The sequence below is a fragment of the Tamandua tetradactyla genome, chromosome X (assembly GCF_023851605.1).
Source record: "Tamandua tetradactyla isolate mTamTet1 chromosome X, mTamTet1.pri, whole genome shotgun sequence".
NCBI classification, from domain to species: Eukaryota; Metazoa; Chordata; class Mammalia; order Pilosa; family Myrmecophagidae; genus Tamandua; species Tamandua tetradactyla.
The window spans coordinates 149,054,992-149,071,372 of NC_135353.1; the positions used below are offsets into that span (position 1 = coordinate 149,054,992).

At 42.9% G+C, this 16,381-nt stretch overlaps 1 long non-coding RNA gene across 1 annotated transcript; it reads right to left on the reverse strand.

Moving 5' to 3' along the window:
* Positions 1–7,370: 7,370 nt before the first annotated feature.
* On the reverse strand, positions 7,371–12,959 carry LOC143670895 (uncharacterized). The gene is made up of 3 exons (XR_013169476.1): positions 12,872–12,959; positions 10,717–10,848; positions 7,371–7,481 (listed from the first exon to the last, which is right to left on the reverse strand). It is a non-coding gene; the product is annotated as an uncharacterized LOC143670895 (long non-coding RNA).
* Positions 12,960–16,381: the final 3,422 nt, after the last annotated feature.

Genomic DNA, 16,381 nt, shown 5'->3' on the forward strand with positions numbered 1-16,381 from the left:
TTGATATCTCTTTTAGTCTCCAGTATTTTAGAGCAGCTAGAAGTAAAAACCTAAAATTGTGAAACTGTAACCCATGTCAAAGTCTGAAATATGTTCTACAACTAATTGTGATGCTGTGCTTTGAAATTTATAGCTTCTTTGTATATATGTTATTGTTCACAAAAAAAAGAAGGAAAAAAAAGTCAATTGTGAGGATAAAAAAACATTTAAGCCTTCTAGCCTCCTATATTCTGGAGCAGCTAGAAGGAAAAATAGGAGAGGATGGTATGGTAGCCTATGACAAACTCTGGGATCTGTCCTGTAACCACTTTTTGAAGAGTGCTTTGAAAACTATTGCTTTTTTATTTCTTTGTTTTGTATATATGTTATACTACACAATTTAAAAAGTTAAAATAAAAAAGATGTAAGGGAACTGGTGATTTTCTAAGGCTGATTATGGCCTTATGGGTATGTAGCAGAAGGTCTTTATTTTTAGGAAATACATGCTGAAGTATTTATTGGCCAAGTATCATAACATCCAATTTGCTCTCAATTCATTCAGGAAAAAATAGATATGGGGTTACACTCTATCAAACAGCCATTTTTGAATGTCAAAAATGGTTGAGGTTTAAAATAAATTTAAGCAAAACAAACAAAAAAATGATTGAGGGGTACAAGGTTAGATCACTGGTAGAATTCTCACCTGCCATGTGGGAGACCTGGGTTCAGATCCTGACCCATGTACTTCCTCCCTCCATAAAAAAAGAAAAGAAAAATTCAACAAACGGTGGTGCAATAACAAGATACTCACATGGAAAAAGAATGAAATGTGACCCCCACCATACAGCATACAAAACAGATGGCTGAGTATTAGCAATTTTACATGGCTCAATGTGACAGAGAAGGAGGGGAGAAGGGAAAGAGAGAAGATCAATATAATAAAATGTTAACAATGATTGAATCTAGATGAAGGTTATATAAGTATTCATTATGCTATTCTTTCAACTTATCACAATAAAAATTGAAGGAAAAAACAGATCTATGTCTATCAGCTTGGATGGATAGATGATATATTGTGCAGTGAAAAGCAAACAAAAACAAAATACTGAAAATGCATAGAGATGTGAACCATCCAAGGGGTAAAATGAATATGTCCAACCACAAAGATGTGCCAGCTATGAATTAAGCTATGACTATTGTTTATCTGAAGATGATAATACTAGAGGGAGGAAAGATTAATATTTCTTTTATAAATCTCTGAACCGTTTCACTGTTTCATTTTCATTTAGATCAGAGGTTGACAAACTATATCTCCTGGCCAAATCTAGCCCTCCACGTGTTTTTGTAAATAAAGTTTTATTGGAACACAGCCATGGCCATTCATTTACATATTGCTCATGGCGCTTTCACACTATAATGACAGAGGTAAGTAGTTGCAACTAAGATTGTATGGGCCTCAAATTCTAAAATATTTACTATTGGCTCCTTGAGGGGAAAGGTTTACTGATTCCTGATTGCCATGATCATCTTAACAGATGTTTTGGATCACCTGAATGGTCAAACTTATAATGGAATGCCGTTATCCTATTTCAGTGTTCTAGTTTTCAGATAGGCTTACAATCATTTCAGCCAGAATAAGACTGCTTGGATTGTGGAGACCTAGTGAAAAAAAGAATATAGGTATGCTTAAAATGCAGTTTCAGGAAAACAATATCATCCTTTATTTTAAATTAATAGCATTAATTTAAATGTTATGGGGTACATTTTTCTAGTGTTTCCTGTATATTACTTGATTTGGCTTTATACTTGTATAAGAGTTTGTACTGATCTTATGTTAGCCTATAATAAAAAGAAGTCAACATTGGAGTCCAAGAGAATCTCTTTTTTAAAGGTCCAAATATGTATGCATAAAAACTTCCATACCAAAAGAAGTATATAATCAATTAAGTAAAGGATCTGTAATTTACTCACTTTTGAGAAATACTCCCACTTAGTGTCAAAATCATGGCCAAGAAAACTGAAGCTAAGAAAACTATGCCTAATTGCACAGGCTTAAATAATGGTTCAAAGTTGTTACATATATTATATATTTAAATAATATACTATAGTATATCGTGAAATTTCCTCCTTTGGATTTTTTTTTCTTTTTTAAATGGAAGAGTCAAAACTGCCTGTGAAGGTTTAACCATCTTCCCCCCGATTCAGAAAGTGGCCTATTATGAACTATTTCAACACTCTTGCCCATATTTTGAATTTATGACTGAGAAATAAATTCTTTTTTACCTTCACTTAGAATCCAAACGTTCAGTTAATGTCCTAACCTTGATAACTACTACAAACGCTGTGAGCCTCTAATGGAGATATTTTAAGGCTGATTTTTTTCTCAAAACAAACAAAAAAGAACAGGATTTTAAGGCCATCTCAGTTAGGCGTATTTCCAACACTTCAAAATGAGCACTAGCAAAAATTAACTTCCAAAATGACCTTGTAACAAACACACCCAGCAAGCCGCAGCCAGATTCTCTTGGCTCTGCCTCTCAGCATATTTCTCGACTCGAGAAATCAGAATGATGCAAAAGCAAGATTCGTGTCTGCAAGGAATATGATGCAATAATCATGTGTCTACAATTCCATTATGGTATAATTAATCTTAATTACACATTAAATTCTGCCTGAATTAAAAGCCTCACATAGTTTGAATCTTGTTTGTGTTGCCTATAATTTTACCGTTTTATTTTGAGAAATGTAAAATAATAAACCTTTCTAAAGCAAACCAGTGACTTTGGGGTTCCTGTTCTCAGGGGGCTCTTACAGCTCAATTGTGGTCAGCCCAGCCCATTTTCCCATTTGCCTAGGAACAGGTGAGAGTGTTTTGCATCCCTAGCCCCATTCCCAGGCTCAGAGGCAGTCAGCACCTGGGAAAGGAAATGCCAATTACACACTCAGGTCACCGGCAGTCACGGGCGGCGCCCACCCCTCTACTGGTGTTTACGATCCTCTACCTTGTTCTGAAGGCTGACTAAAGACTTGGCCTTACCTCCTTTTCCGTGCACCATCGTGAGAAGTTCCTGGGTTCTCTTTCAATCTTTCCTCTCTTGCTTATACAGGCACTTTATTAGCCTTTGGGGAGCTTTTCCGGGCATACCCAGCAACTTCTTCGTGAGCAAAAGCTCTTCTTAGAGGGTGGAAAGCTGCAGCAGCACCTTTACTATGGTACAATACAGGTTTCACAAGATAGTTTTTCCCCTTGTATTTATGGAGCCATGAAATAAATTGAGGACTTTTTTTTTTTCTTTAATGTCCATGGAGATGGGAGTTCTAATGCCCTACACTTTGCTGAGGGGAAAGGAAATGTCGGGAACTACTAGAAAGGGTCTATCCTTCCTAGAGCCTATAATGAAGTGGGACATTTGCTCTCTGCAGGGACCCTTGGAAACCACACAGAAATGTATAAACTTAGCCTCTCTCTTCTTGAGTCTCCTATGTTTTCCAAGGAAGCTACTGAATCAAAGCTTCCCCTTATCAGAAATATGCCATGTTCATAGACTGGCAGGCTCAGTATTGTGGAGGTGTCAATTCTCCCCGCCCCAAGCGAGTTCAGAACGGAGCCACCCGTATATTATCGTCTGATTTATGAAAAAGCCTGGGACTATCAGAGTACTGTTAATGTACTGCTTCTTAATCTGGGTTCTGTTACATGGGACTGTTGAGTCTGTGGAAATTTAACCAGCTACACATTTATATATGCACTTTTGTTTGTATATTATACTCAGTAGAAAGTTTGTTTTCAGTCCCTTTATAAAAGTTCAAAAGGCATTTTCAAAGATTAAACTGTGATTGTTCATAAAGGGAACAAAATGAAAAAGTTTCAAAATTTAGATGAGTTTGACAGTAATTTGGTTTAGTTGCTCCTTTGTCTCTTTTAAAATTGAGGATTCTTTTTTTTCTTTAATGTCCATGGAAATGGGAGTTCCAGTGCCCTACACTTTGCTGAGGGGAAAGGAAATGTCGGGAACTACTAGAAAGGGTCTATCCTTCCTAGAGCATATAATGAAGTGGGACATTTGCTCTCTGCAGGGACCCTTGGAAACCACACAGAAATGTATAAACTTAGTCTCTCTCTTTTTGAGTCTCCTATGTTTTCCAAGGAGGCTACTGAATCATAAAGCTTATGATTCTTTAGATACCATTAGTTTTCTTCACTCTTGCAAAATCCTGGCCTCTTCTTGGGCTGTTTATCTTCCCCATCTTTTCTCCTACTGGTTCACTTTAAGGCATTGGCAAATCTATTGATTAACAGTCTTTTCTATCATCCAATTAAACCTAGTGCCTCAGGATCTCTTGCTCCAGCCACTGCAGCAAGAATCTTTGTTCACAGAAAGCAAATGCAACAACTGTACTAAAGGAAAACAACAAGAAGTGCTTACTTCAAATGATTCCTTGTTGCCTACTCTTTTCCCCGTTTTCACAGGGAGCACACAATTCTTTCTCAAGGCCATTGGTTCTGGGCCTGTTATATTTACGGTGGTGAAGTCGCTTATCTTTAGCTGAATGCTTTCATAGATCATCAACAGTTAGGTCTGGCAGGGCACCTAGTAAGTGAGCAATGATCATTTATTACTTAGCTCTGTTTGGAAATCTGTACCCAAGATTCACTGAAGTCAATAAATAGTGGAACAAAGGGTATTCTGGCATGAAGACTGTTTATGTGTTATACTGGATTTGTGCTCATTTTCCATTCAACTTATTGAAGGGACCTGGAAATTTGATTGTTTTCTATTTCTCAAATTCTGACTCACCTAGAGAACCATCTCCAAACAACAAGATGCATGGCTCTGCATATCATTTGTGCCTCTTTGAAATGAGGGGCACAGACAATGGCAACACAAAGATATATTAAAAAATACATAATGTAACTTGTCTTAATATACTTTTCTGAGTCTAAAAATATGCCAGACCAAAAGAAACATATTTACATAAAAAGCAGACAAGGTCAAATAACAAAGAAAGCCCTTAATTAGTTGTAATCAACTTTAATTTGCATACCGTATATAATTCCTAAATGATTGTTAATAATAACTTTATATAATGGACTTCCAATTTTCATGAAAATGGCACATTTTGATAAGCAGACACAAAACCCTAGTACTAATAAGGTTTAATTTGCATACATTAGACTGATTATCCAAACAAAAGGATTACAGTATTACTTCTCCATACCTTTATGTCCTTATTATGCACATTTATTAACTTCACAAAAGCTAGCTGTTAATGACAAACAATAGCCATGGTTGAAAGAGAAATTTACAGAATGAATAAGGTACATTTTAATGCAAAGGAGCAAAGTTTATACATCATAAATGCTGAATTTAACTGTTTGTAGCTAAAAGGGGATAGAATTCCACAAAGGGTGCTTCATTCCTTGAATAAACCAGCTCCCATTTGTGACCTAAAAAAATGCATACCCTAACACACTCCATCATTTGAATTTCACAATGAATTTATCTCAAGCCTGGAAGCTCTGACACTGTAGTTTGCAAGTATGCTTAGAATTCATGAACAGCAACAGAATTAAGCTTTAAATGTGTAGTTCTAGAGTGCAGTGTTAATAAATATATTTCAACAAGCTTAGTTTTTAGCCGAGTAAATAATAATATAGGTGGCATTAGTATTGATATCGGCTCCTAATGCTATCATTTATACCCTGCAATTAAAGTTTAAGCACTAAATAAAGCATTATTAGGAGATCCGGGCTGGCTTTTCTTATATATGAACACAAATGAAGCTCATGAGTGTTTGGCCAAGAGCCAAAAAACTTGAAACTTAACCACAAGCTACTTCCGGAGTTTTCCTCCCTGCTTTTGCTACTTGGCAAGAGACAGAATTAGAACACCAGGAAATGGTTTCCAAAGAAGGCAGGAGGAAATGGGGGCCTCGGGAACTGAACCGAACACCACGGTAGTTAAATTTGAGCCTTTAATACACAATTTCAAAAGTAAGAGCCATACACTAAAAATCTGCACATTTCAATATCCAGTAAGATTCCAGTAAGTTTCATAGAAAAGAGAAGAGCCCTCTTTGCTGAAGGACAAACGGCTTTAAACCTTCCCATGTTTCCCATGAACTATTGCTCAGAGCTCCAAAGCACTACACCAAAGGCTGGGCTAGGATGCAGATGCATTTTCAGTGACCTTGGGTATTGGACAGGATTATTCAACTTTCCCTCTCAGTTGTTTCCAGAAGCTAGAAAATGCCTGTTTCTGAAGACACACCGAATGCCCCCTTGTCAAATGGGCACCCCACGTACAGTTTCTCCTATGTGTCCATTATATTCATCTGATCAAGTGTTCTAGGGATTGCTGTAAGCCGCTATAGAAACTCAAGGTTGAACATCTCTAAACTGAAATAAGACTGGAAGACTAAGTGAGGGTGGCGGTCTTCAAAGCGAGTGGCGTTCCAAAGAGTTTGGTTCTTCCCAATATGGACTTAGAGCCTTTGAGTTAATTTCGAAGTGGACAAAAGGTAGTAAATAGTTCTCCACTATTTGTTTTAAGAACCAGCATGCAAGGCACCCGACAGAACAATAAAAATGCTACCTCTCTGAACAGAGCCATTATCATGATCCCAAATAAGGGTAGTTTCAAGTATCACAATGAAGCAAGAACTGTTTTTACCGTTCAAAGACAAAATTGACATAAAATGGTGATGCTGACTCTAACAGTACCGTTTCACCAACCCCAAAGTCGATATCTGAATGTCCCCAAGATGCTTCTACTGACTTCAGCAGGATTACCGACATACAGAACGCAAAATTTCTGTCCAGAAAATAAATAGTGATACAATTGATACAGATTATCCAAAGACAAAACTTAGATGGCAACTTGCTTTTGACAAACTCAAAGGCTTAGCAAGTCAATCGTTTTCTGATGTCCTCAATTATCTCTCTATGTGGGTTTTCAAACGGGAAATTGCAACCCAGCCTGGCTGGCCCGGTATTCCCTTCAGCCAGGAGCAGCGCAGGAGAGAGCATAGATTCCTCCTCTCCCAGACAGCTGTTCTCTGTGCTGCTCCATCCCGGCCTACTGAGTGGGAGGCTGTGCTTCTGGACCCAGCACAAAAACATAATATGACAACGTGAGACAGGAAACTCAGTCTCAAAGCGCAAACATCACTTCCATTAGCATTTCTTTTGCTCAGACTGAGAGCGCACACTCCCAAAGAAATAAATTCACACTCCAATTCTCTTTCTACCTTTTCTCTGCACATTGTGGAAGAGAAATAAAGATCTCTTTGTCGATTCAGATGGGCTGCTTTTCACGTGCTGTGCTGAAGATCAGAGGGCACTTCAGATTAGGCGGAGAACAAAGGCCAGCTTGCCTACTTACCTGATTACTGAGAAATGTCCATCTTCAGCAGCATCTTCTAATAATACATCAGCTGCCACTGTGATTCAATCACATTCCAGCAAGACTTCTGGCAAAGGGAGGAAACCCACCTCAAACCTGAGAAGATAAAAAGCAGCCAAAACCAAAGCATATGTAAATGATTGTCCTGTGAATCTTACCCAGCAATCCCCAAATCATCCCAGCCTAAAGGGCTAGCTAGAGCTGTAGCCAGGCCTCAGATGAGTCATTTGGAAAATTCAAATTCTGGGCATACCACTGAATCGCATCTACTTGTATGAGAACATAAATGCATTGTACATTAGTTTGCCTGGGATACGACACTACTGAACAGACCATCTTTTGCGTACTAATTTCATTATTTAATATTTTAATTTCCTTTCAGTGTAGACATATCTGATCTTCTTTTCACCTACCATGGTCTTCTCCAAAAACCAAATTACTTCATCAAAGCAAATCCTGATGCATTTCTAAATGCCTTTAGAAGCAAGAGTGGGGAGAGGAGATGGTAAATTTTGCACTTATTGCCTTCTTTTCTTTCACCTAGCACAGGAATCCTGTTTATAATATTGACATGTACTTATATCATATCCAAGTAAATGAGTTATTAGAAAAAAGCCATTTTGCATACATATATTTATTGACCACACCATCTGGTGAATCAATTATATATCAGTGACATTTTACCTATTCCTGGAGTGATCATATATCGCACTTTACCCAGGATAGTCCTGGCTTTTGCCTGTGCCCCAGAATAACTATTAACAGCATCCCCTTTCACACTCAAAAGTGTCTTGACTTGAATGATAAATTATATGGTCCATTTAAGCTAAGTTTCCCATCATTAGGGTATGTAAGCAAGTATTGGGAAACGTAAATTATGGATGTCTGTGTTGAAAATCCTTCTGGAGTCCTAAAATAGAAGTTCAACTTCATGTTTACACATTATACTGATACTTTATTTTGATACTTCATATTAATACTTTCACACTTTTAAATCACTTTCAGGTAGGTAGGTTTTTAACCATACAAGCCTATGTGGTGTGAATAGAGATATTAGTATCCTCACTTACAGCTAAAACAAAGATCACCGATTTGCCTAAGTCCATACAATAAGATTTCCTTATTCTGACTCTAGAGTGTTCTTTCTATTAAACCATGAGAAGCCTAAATAAAGAATTGAGATCTCCCATCATTCACCTTAACACTTAGCTTTAGTATTAACTAAAGCTACCTTCACTAGAAAAAGGAGACCTTTGAAACCAATGTTACAACTTATTGCAGCCTGACACTAATGCTTTCACAAGAGTTGAATTTCCTATCTCCCTGGATCAAACGAAATTGCAACTCAATATTACAAGAATTTTTTTATTATAAACTTAGTGGGGTTGGGATGGTAGAAGGGAAGGGATTCATGATGGTGCTTATAACACTTTGGATGTGAATTGAAGCAAGTCTTTAAAGTATCATCCCTTCTCACCCTACATCAGAGGCTACAAACTGGCGGCAGGGGGCCTAAATCTAATACATCTGTGTATTATTTGACCAATACCAATTTTAAATTGAGTCAACATTTAAATATCAAAAAAAATCCAAAATACCTCCTTATCCTGCAACCTCTACATCCAACAATCCCAAAGTTCTGTTGACTTACCTCCAAAAAAACCTTTCCAATGCTTCCATCTTCAGTTCATCCACCTTGGCCCACACACCATAATTTCTGTCCAAGATTACCCAGGAGCCACTGAACTCTTAATGAGGCCCTCAAAGCCCTTCCTGAGCTGACCCCTCTCAATAGTTCTTGTACCATCTCCCCTGGAGCTTCTCTTCTCCAGCCTCACTGACCTTCCCTCAGTCCTTTGAGACTTCAGCAAAGCCCTTCTCTGGACCTAACACAAACTACTGGCCTCTCCCCCTTTTCTGATTCACTCGGTATTTCCCAAACTGAAACTATCACTATCATAGCAGATAAGTATGATGTTTCTAGAACATGCTGGGGGAAAAGATTACATCACCCACGGCTAGAGATGACCATCCTTGAGTCACCCAAGTCTGGCTGCCTCTGAGGAGAGCAATTTCTCAACTAGCCTATAACCCACCGTCAGCACTGTGGGTCCCAGAACACCTGTTGGGAGATACAGCCCAGATCAGTGATTCTCAAAGAGCAGAACTAGTATCACCTGGGAATTGTTAGAAATGCAAATCATCAGCCTCCCTCCAGACTTACTGAGTTAGAAACACCTTAATGGGGCCCAACAATCTGTGTTTTACAAGCGCTCTGGGTGAGTCTCGTGCACACTAAAGTTTAAGAACCACTGGCCTAGATAACTCCTGCTCATCCCTCAGATCTCCCACTTCCTTAAGAAAGCTTTCCTCAACCCCCACAAAAGGTCAGGTCTCTCTGCTGTTTATTTGTATAGCACAAAGTACTTCTCCTGCATAATGTATACCCCAGGTATTATCAATTAGTCATTTGTGTAACTGTTTCATGTCTCCAAACCACTGTAATCTCTGACACTAAAGACCAATTTTGTCTTATTTACTTAAATCCACAGTGCTTAGAGAAATGAGAAAGAGGGAGAGAGAGAGAGAGATTAATAAAAACGAGGAAACATTCTCTCCTTTTCGACAAGCCCTCAAGGCTTTTAAAATATCTAACTGGATATGTTCTCTGCCTAGATTATTGGCAGCTTAGGTCCTAGATTTTAATTTAAGTTCAGCGCCCAGGTGGGGCTCATCGATGCTGAAGTACCCAACAAAGACCAGCAGCCTAGATCCAGCAGCGTGATCTTGACCATCCCAGCTTCACATCCAACCACGAGGACCCTCAAGACTTAAAATGGGTGTCAAACAGCTCAGCTGATCCTACATGCCAAGTTACTATTCAGTTAAAGCCAACAACACTAGCTGCTATAGGAAGTACTCCTGAAATGCCAGTGGCTTAACTAAATAAAATTCTCTTTTGCTTGTCACCTGTCCAATTATGTCAACAGAGGCTTGTACTCCACACAATCATTCAGGGACCCAGGTTCCTTCCATCCTGTGACCCCACCCTTCTGTAGTTTATGAAGTCTCATCCACTTAACCAGTGGATAGAAAAAGAGAAGTAACACATGAGAGTTTATAACAGGCCAGGCCTGGATGTAGCACACATCACTTTTACTCAAATTCTGTTGGCCAGAACTCTGTCAGATGACCACACTCAACTGTAAGTAAAGCTATGGCCCAGGAAGAAGAGATCAGGGTCATTAATAAATATGAGCAGTATTTCCATATTCCTCCTTTCTTGTATTCAAACATAATTTTCATTCTTATTCCCATAGACCACACTCACCTCCTCTCAAAGAAAAAACAAAAACAAAGTGCTATCTGATCTATGCAGCCAGCATAAAGACCAAAATCTCTGGGTAATGTGCTGTCCTATCTATCCATCGGGTGCAGATTCAACTCTTCTGGGTCTGAAGACCTATGAACAAATAAGACAAGTTATCAGCACCCTCACACCCTTCTGGTGACCAGCCTATCTGTCCACCAGAGTTCTGAGGGTCATTTCAGCCCCCAGCCTACCCACGCACTAGTGCCAGTTTGCCACCTGCATGCACTGGGGTTCCCTTGGACCTTTTAGGCACTATCCTGCTTGCATGCTATAGGACCTAGGGCCGCATTACAACTATCTTTCCCTCATGCTGGTACCCTGGGGGGAGACCATCGAACCATCAGCCTGTCTGGGCACTCGGGTTTGCAAGGTCACCCAGCCCACAGCCTGCCCACATGTTGGGGAGCCAAGGGCCCTTCTGGTCATTAGTCTGTGTACTGGCTGAGGAAGTGAGAGCTCTTTGGCCACAATCCTGCCTGCTTTCTGGTGCTCAGAAGCCACTTCCAACCACTCACCTACCTTTCAGGTAGAGAATAGGATTGGAAGCCTTCCAGCCACTGGCTGGCCCTTGAACTAATGGTCCAGGGGCCCCATGTGCTACAGAACTGAAAACCCTTCTTGCCATCACACTGATGGCAAGAAGGGTTTCACCTGCTGTGGAAACAAGAGGCCTCTTGGGCACAGTCATTCTCAAGCACAGTTGTCCCCAAAACTCTTCTGGTCACCAACCTGCCTGCCCATTAACATTCTGCAGGATATTTCAGGGCCCAGCCAGTCTGTATGTTGGGAAAAGAGGGGCCATTGTGGCTCTCACCTTGCCCACATATGATGGATATGAGAGCCCTTTCACCACCATATGTGCTTCTAGGGCAGCTAAGCTATGAGCTCTTCATGCCAACTGCATGTCCACATGGTAAGGAGGTGAGAGCCCTGTCGGTTGCCATCACTCCTTTAGATTGCCAACCTGCCTGCACTCTAGAGTTTCAAGAATCATTTCTGGCCTGCAGCCCACCAGTATTTGAACTAACGGAAGACCAATCCAGCTGTCAACCTGCACACGTGCTATGGAAATGAGAGGGCTTTCAACACCGTATGAGCCTCCAGAGCAGCTGGTGTGAGCCCTTCATGCCAACTGCTCGTCCATGCGTAAGGAAATGATATCCCTTTCAGCCACTGTCTTTCCAGTACATGGGTGTCCCAAGGACCCTTCCAATCAACAATCCGCCCACCCAGGAGAGTTCCACAAATCATTTTAGCCCTCACCCAGCAAGTGTTTGGACCCATTCCAGCCCTCAAAATGCTGATGTGTTGTGAAAACAAGAGACAGTTTGGCCACAGTAAGGGTCTCACAGTATGTACAGTCCAGGCTTTTCAGCTGTCACTCTGACCATGCACTAAGGAAGGGAGAGCCCTTTCGGTCGCCAATCTTCCCACACACACTGGTGTCTGGGGGTGCTTCTGGTCACCAACCTGCCTGCTTTCTAGGGTTCTGTGGGTTATATCTGCCTGCAAACCACCAGTGTGCTAGAGAATCCAGGGTCATTCCAGCTCTCAACATGCCATGTGCTGTGGAAACAGGAGCCCTTTCTGAACTATTTGGCCCTCACGTGCTGCAGAGGTGAGAGATCTTCTGACCTGCCACCTGCCCACCAGCTGAGGATGCGAAAGCCCTGTTGGCCACCATCCTTTGCACCCAGGCTGGTATCTGGCAATTCTTCCAATCAACAAACTGACTGATCTCTAGGGTTCCACATGTCATTTCATCTTCAAGCCCACTAGCATTTTAGGGAACACAAAGCCCTTCAAGCCTTCAACCTACACACATGCTATGCAAATGAGGGGCCTTTCACCACCTTATGGGCCTCAAGAGCAGATGAATGTGAGCTCTTCAAGCCAATGGACTGCCCCAGTCCTGAGGAAGCTGGAGTCCTTTCACACACCCTCCTTCCAGGGCATGGGTATGACGAAGAACCTTCCAGGCAACAACCCACTCACCTGGAAATAGGGTTCCGTGAGACATTTCGGCCCCCACCAGCCAGTGTTTGGGGAAAGAAGACCCATTCAAACTGTCAACCTGCCCACATGCTGTGCACACAAGAAGCCAATTGCCTACCTTATAGATCTCACAGGGTGGAGAGCCAAGAGCCCTTCCAGCTGTCATTATGACCATGCACTGAATAAGGGAAAGCCCTTATGGCCACAATCCTTCCCACGCAGTCTGGTATCTACAGGCCCTCCTGATCACCAATGTGCCTGGTCTCTATGGTTCCACGGGGCATTTTGGGCTCCGATCCGCTTGTATCCTAGCTGAAAAATGGCCATTCCAGCTGCTAACCTGCACACGTGCTATTGAAATGAGATCTCTCTCAACACCATATAAGCCTCAAGGGCAGCTGAGTATCAGTCCTAAAGGCCAATGGCCGACCTGCGTAATGAGAAAGTTGGTGCCCTTTCAGCCACTGTCCTCCCATTACACGGGTGTCCTCCCATTACACTGTCCTACCATCAACAACAGGCCTGAAAATTAGGGTTCCAGGAGTCATTTTGGCCCCCACGCACCAAGTGTTCAGGGAAAGCAGACTCATTATAGCCCTCAACCTGCCCACATGTTGTGCAAACAGAGCAGATCTGGCCACATTTTGGGTCTCACACTATACAGAGCAGAAAGCACATACAGCAGTGACTCTGATGGTGCACTGAAGAAATCAGAGCCTTTTCTGGCACCGTTCTTCCCCCGAGAGTGTTCACCCAAGTTCTTCCTGTCACCAACCTGCCTGCTCTGTAGGGCTGAGAGGGTCATTTTGGCCTCAGGGTGGCTCACGTTTTAGCTAAGAGAGGGCCATTCCAGCCTTCAACCTGCACACGTGCTATGGAAATTAAGAGGCTTTTCATACCATATGGGCCTCAAAGAAAGCTGAGTATGAAACTTTCAGGTCAACGGCCTGCCAGAATGCTGAAGAAGTGAGAGCCTTGCCAGCCACCGTCCTTCCCACACAGCTTGCTGTCCAATTATTCTGCCAGTCAATAAACATTCTAGGATACCGTCAGTCATTGTAGCCCCCTCCCCACAAGTGTTTGGTAAAAAGAAGATCCATTTCAGCCTCAATCTGCCCCTGTGTTGTGCAAAGAGCCCCCTCTGGCTACAATATGGGTCTCAAAGGACACAAAGCTGATAATCCTTACAGCCGTCAAGGTGATGGTGCGCTGAGGAAACGAGAGCCCTTTCAGCCACCGTCGTTGCCATATCTGGTGCTCCATGGGAATGCTTCCGGTGAACAACTGGCCTACTCTCTAGGGTTCCGCTGTACATTTCCAGCCTCTGACCAGCTTGTACTTTGGCTAAGAATCGGGACTCCAGCTGTCAGCCTGTACCCGTGCTATGGAAACGAAATGCTTTCACCACTATATGAGTCTCAAAGACAGTTCAATGTCAGCCCTTAAGGCCAACGGCCTGCCCACGTGCTGAGGAAGAAGGAGTCTTTTCAGCTACCGTCCTCCGGCGCATGGGTGTGCCATAGGACTATTCCGTTCAACAACCTGCCCGCCCACTAGGGTTCCCTTAATCATTTTGGCCCCCACCCCACAAATGTTTGGGAAAAACAAGATCCATTCCAGCCTTCAACCTGCCCACGTGTTGTGCAAACAAGAACTCCTCTGGCCACATTATGAGTCTGGAAGGATGCACAGCTGATAGGTCTTTCAGCAGTCACTGCAATGGTACATTGAGGAAGCCAGAGCCCTTTCAGCCACCGTCCTTCCCGTGTGGCCTGGTGTCCCTACATTGTTCCGGCCAACAATCTTCCTGTTCTCTAGGGTTCCGCTGGTCATTTCTGCCTGCAGTCTACCAGCATGTGAGAGAATCCAGGGTCATTCTGATACTCAACATGCTCATGTGCTGTGGAAATGAGAGGCCTTTCGCCATGAATCAGCCCTCGGGCAATGAAGAATCCAGAGATCTTTTGGCCAACAGCATGCCCATGAGCTGAAGAAGCAGGAGCCTTGCCAGCCACCATCCCTCCCCCACAGGCAGCTGTCAGGAAATACTTCCGGTTAACAACCTAACCTGTCTCTAGGGTTCACATGTCACTTCAGCCTCGGGCCCCCTAACATTTTAGCTAACTGAGGGCCCTTCCAGCAGTCAACCTGCACATGTGTTATGTAAATGAGAGGTTTTCACCACTATATGAGCCTTGAAGGTAGCTGAGTGTGAACCCTTAAGGCCAATGGCCTGCTCCCCTGCTGAGGAAGCAGGAGCCCATTTAGCCACCATCCTTCCAATGTCTTCCGATCAACAACATGCCCACCCACTAACATTCTGCGAATCATTTTGGCCCCCAGGCAGCAAGTGTTTGCAGGGAAAAAAAAAACATTCCAGACCTCAACCTGCCTACATGCTGTGCATACAAGAACCCATTTGACTATCTTGTCCGTCTCACAGGATGCAGAACTAAGAGCCCTCCCAGCTGTCTCTCTGACCATGCACTGAGGAAAGGTGAGCCCTCGTGGCCACCGTCCTTCCCCCACAGCATGGTGTCTGCAGGCCCTTCCGTCGCCAACCAGCCTGCTCTCTAAGGTTCCGTGGTTATTTTGGCCTGCAGCCCGCTTGCATTTTAGCTAAGAGAGGACCATTCCAGCCTTCAACCTGTACATGTGCTATGGAAATAAAGAGGTTTTTCACCACCATATGGGCCTCTACAGAAGCTGAGTGTGAGATGTTCAGGTGAATGGCCTGCCCGAATGCTGAGGCAGCAGGAGCTCTGTCGGCCACCGGCCTTCCCACGTGCTTATGGTCCAATAATTCTTCTGGTCGGTACCCTTCCTACACACTAGGGTTCTGTCAGTCATTTTGGTTCCCACCCCACAAATGTTTAGTAACAAGAATACCCATTCCAGCCTTCAATATGGCCAAGTATTGTGTAAACAAGAGCCCTTCTGGCCACATTAAAGGTCTGGAAGGATGCAAGCTGACAGCCCTTACAGCCATCAATCTGACGGTGTGCTGAGGAAATGAGAACCCTGTTGGCCACCGTCCTTGCCATGTATCCTGCTCTCTGGGAATTCTTACGGTCATCAACCTGCTTGCGCTCTAGGGTTCCACTGTACATTTTGAACCCTCTAACCTGCTTACATTTTAGCTAAGAATTGGCCATTCCAGCTGTCAGCCTGCACCAGTACTATGGAAATGAAAGGTTTTCATCACCGTATGAGTTTCCAGGGCAGCTGAGTGTCAGTCCTTAAGGCAAATGGCCTGCCTACAAGCTGAGGAAGTGGGAGCCCTTTCAGCCACCGTCCTCCCAGCGTACTGGTGTGCCATAGAACCATTCCATTCAGCAACCTGCCCGCGCACTAGGGTTCTCCGAATCATTTTGGCCCTCATCCTACAAGCGTTCAGGGGAAAACAAGATCCATTCCAGCCCTCAACCTGTTCACGTGTTATGCAAAAAAAGAGCCTCTCTGGCTACATTATGGGTCTCAAAAGATGCAGTGCTGAGAGCCCTTTCACCTGTCACTCTGATGATGCACTGAGGACGCAAGAACCCTTTGGGCCACCATCCTTCCCACACAGGTTGGTGTCTAGGAAAGTTCTTCCGGCTGCCAACCCTGTACCCTTTAGGGTTCCTGG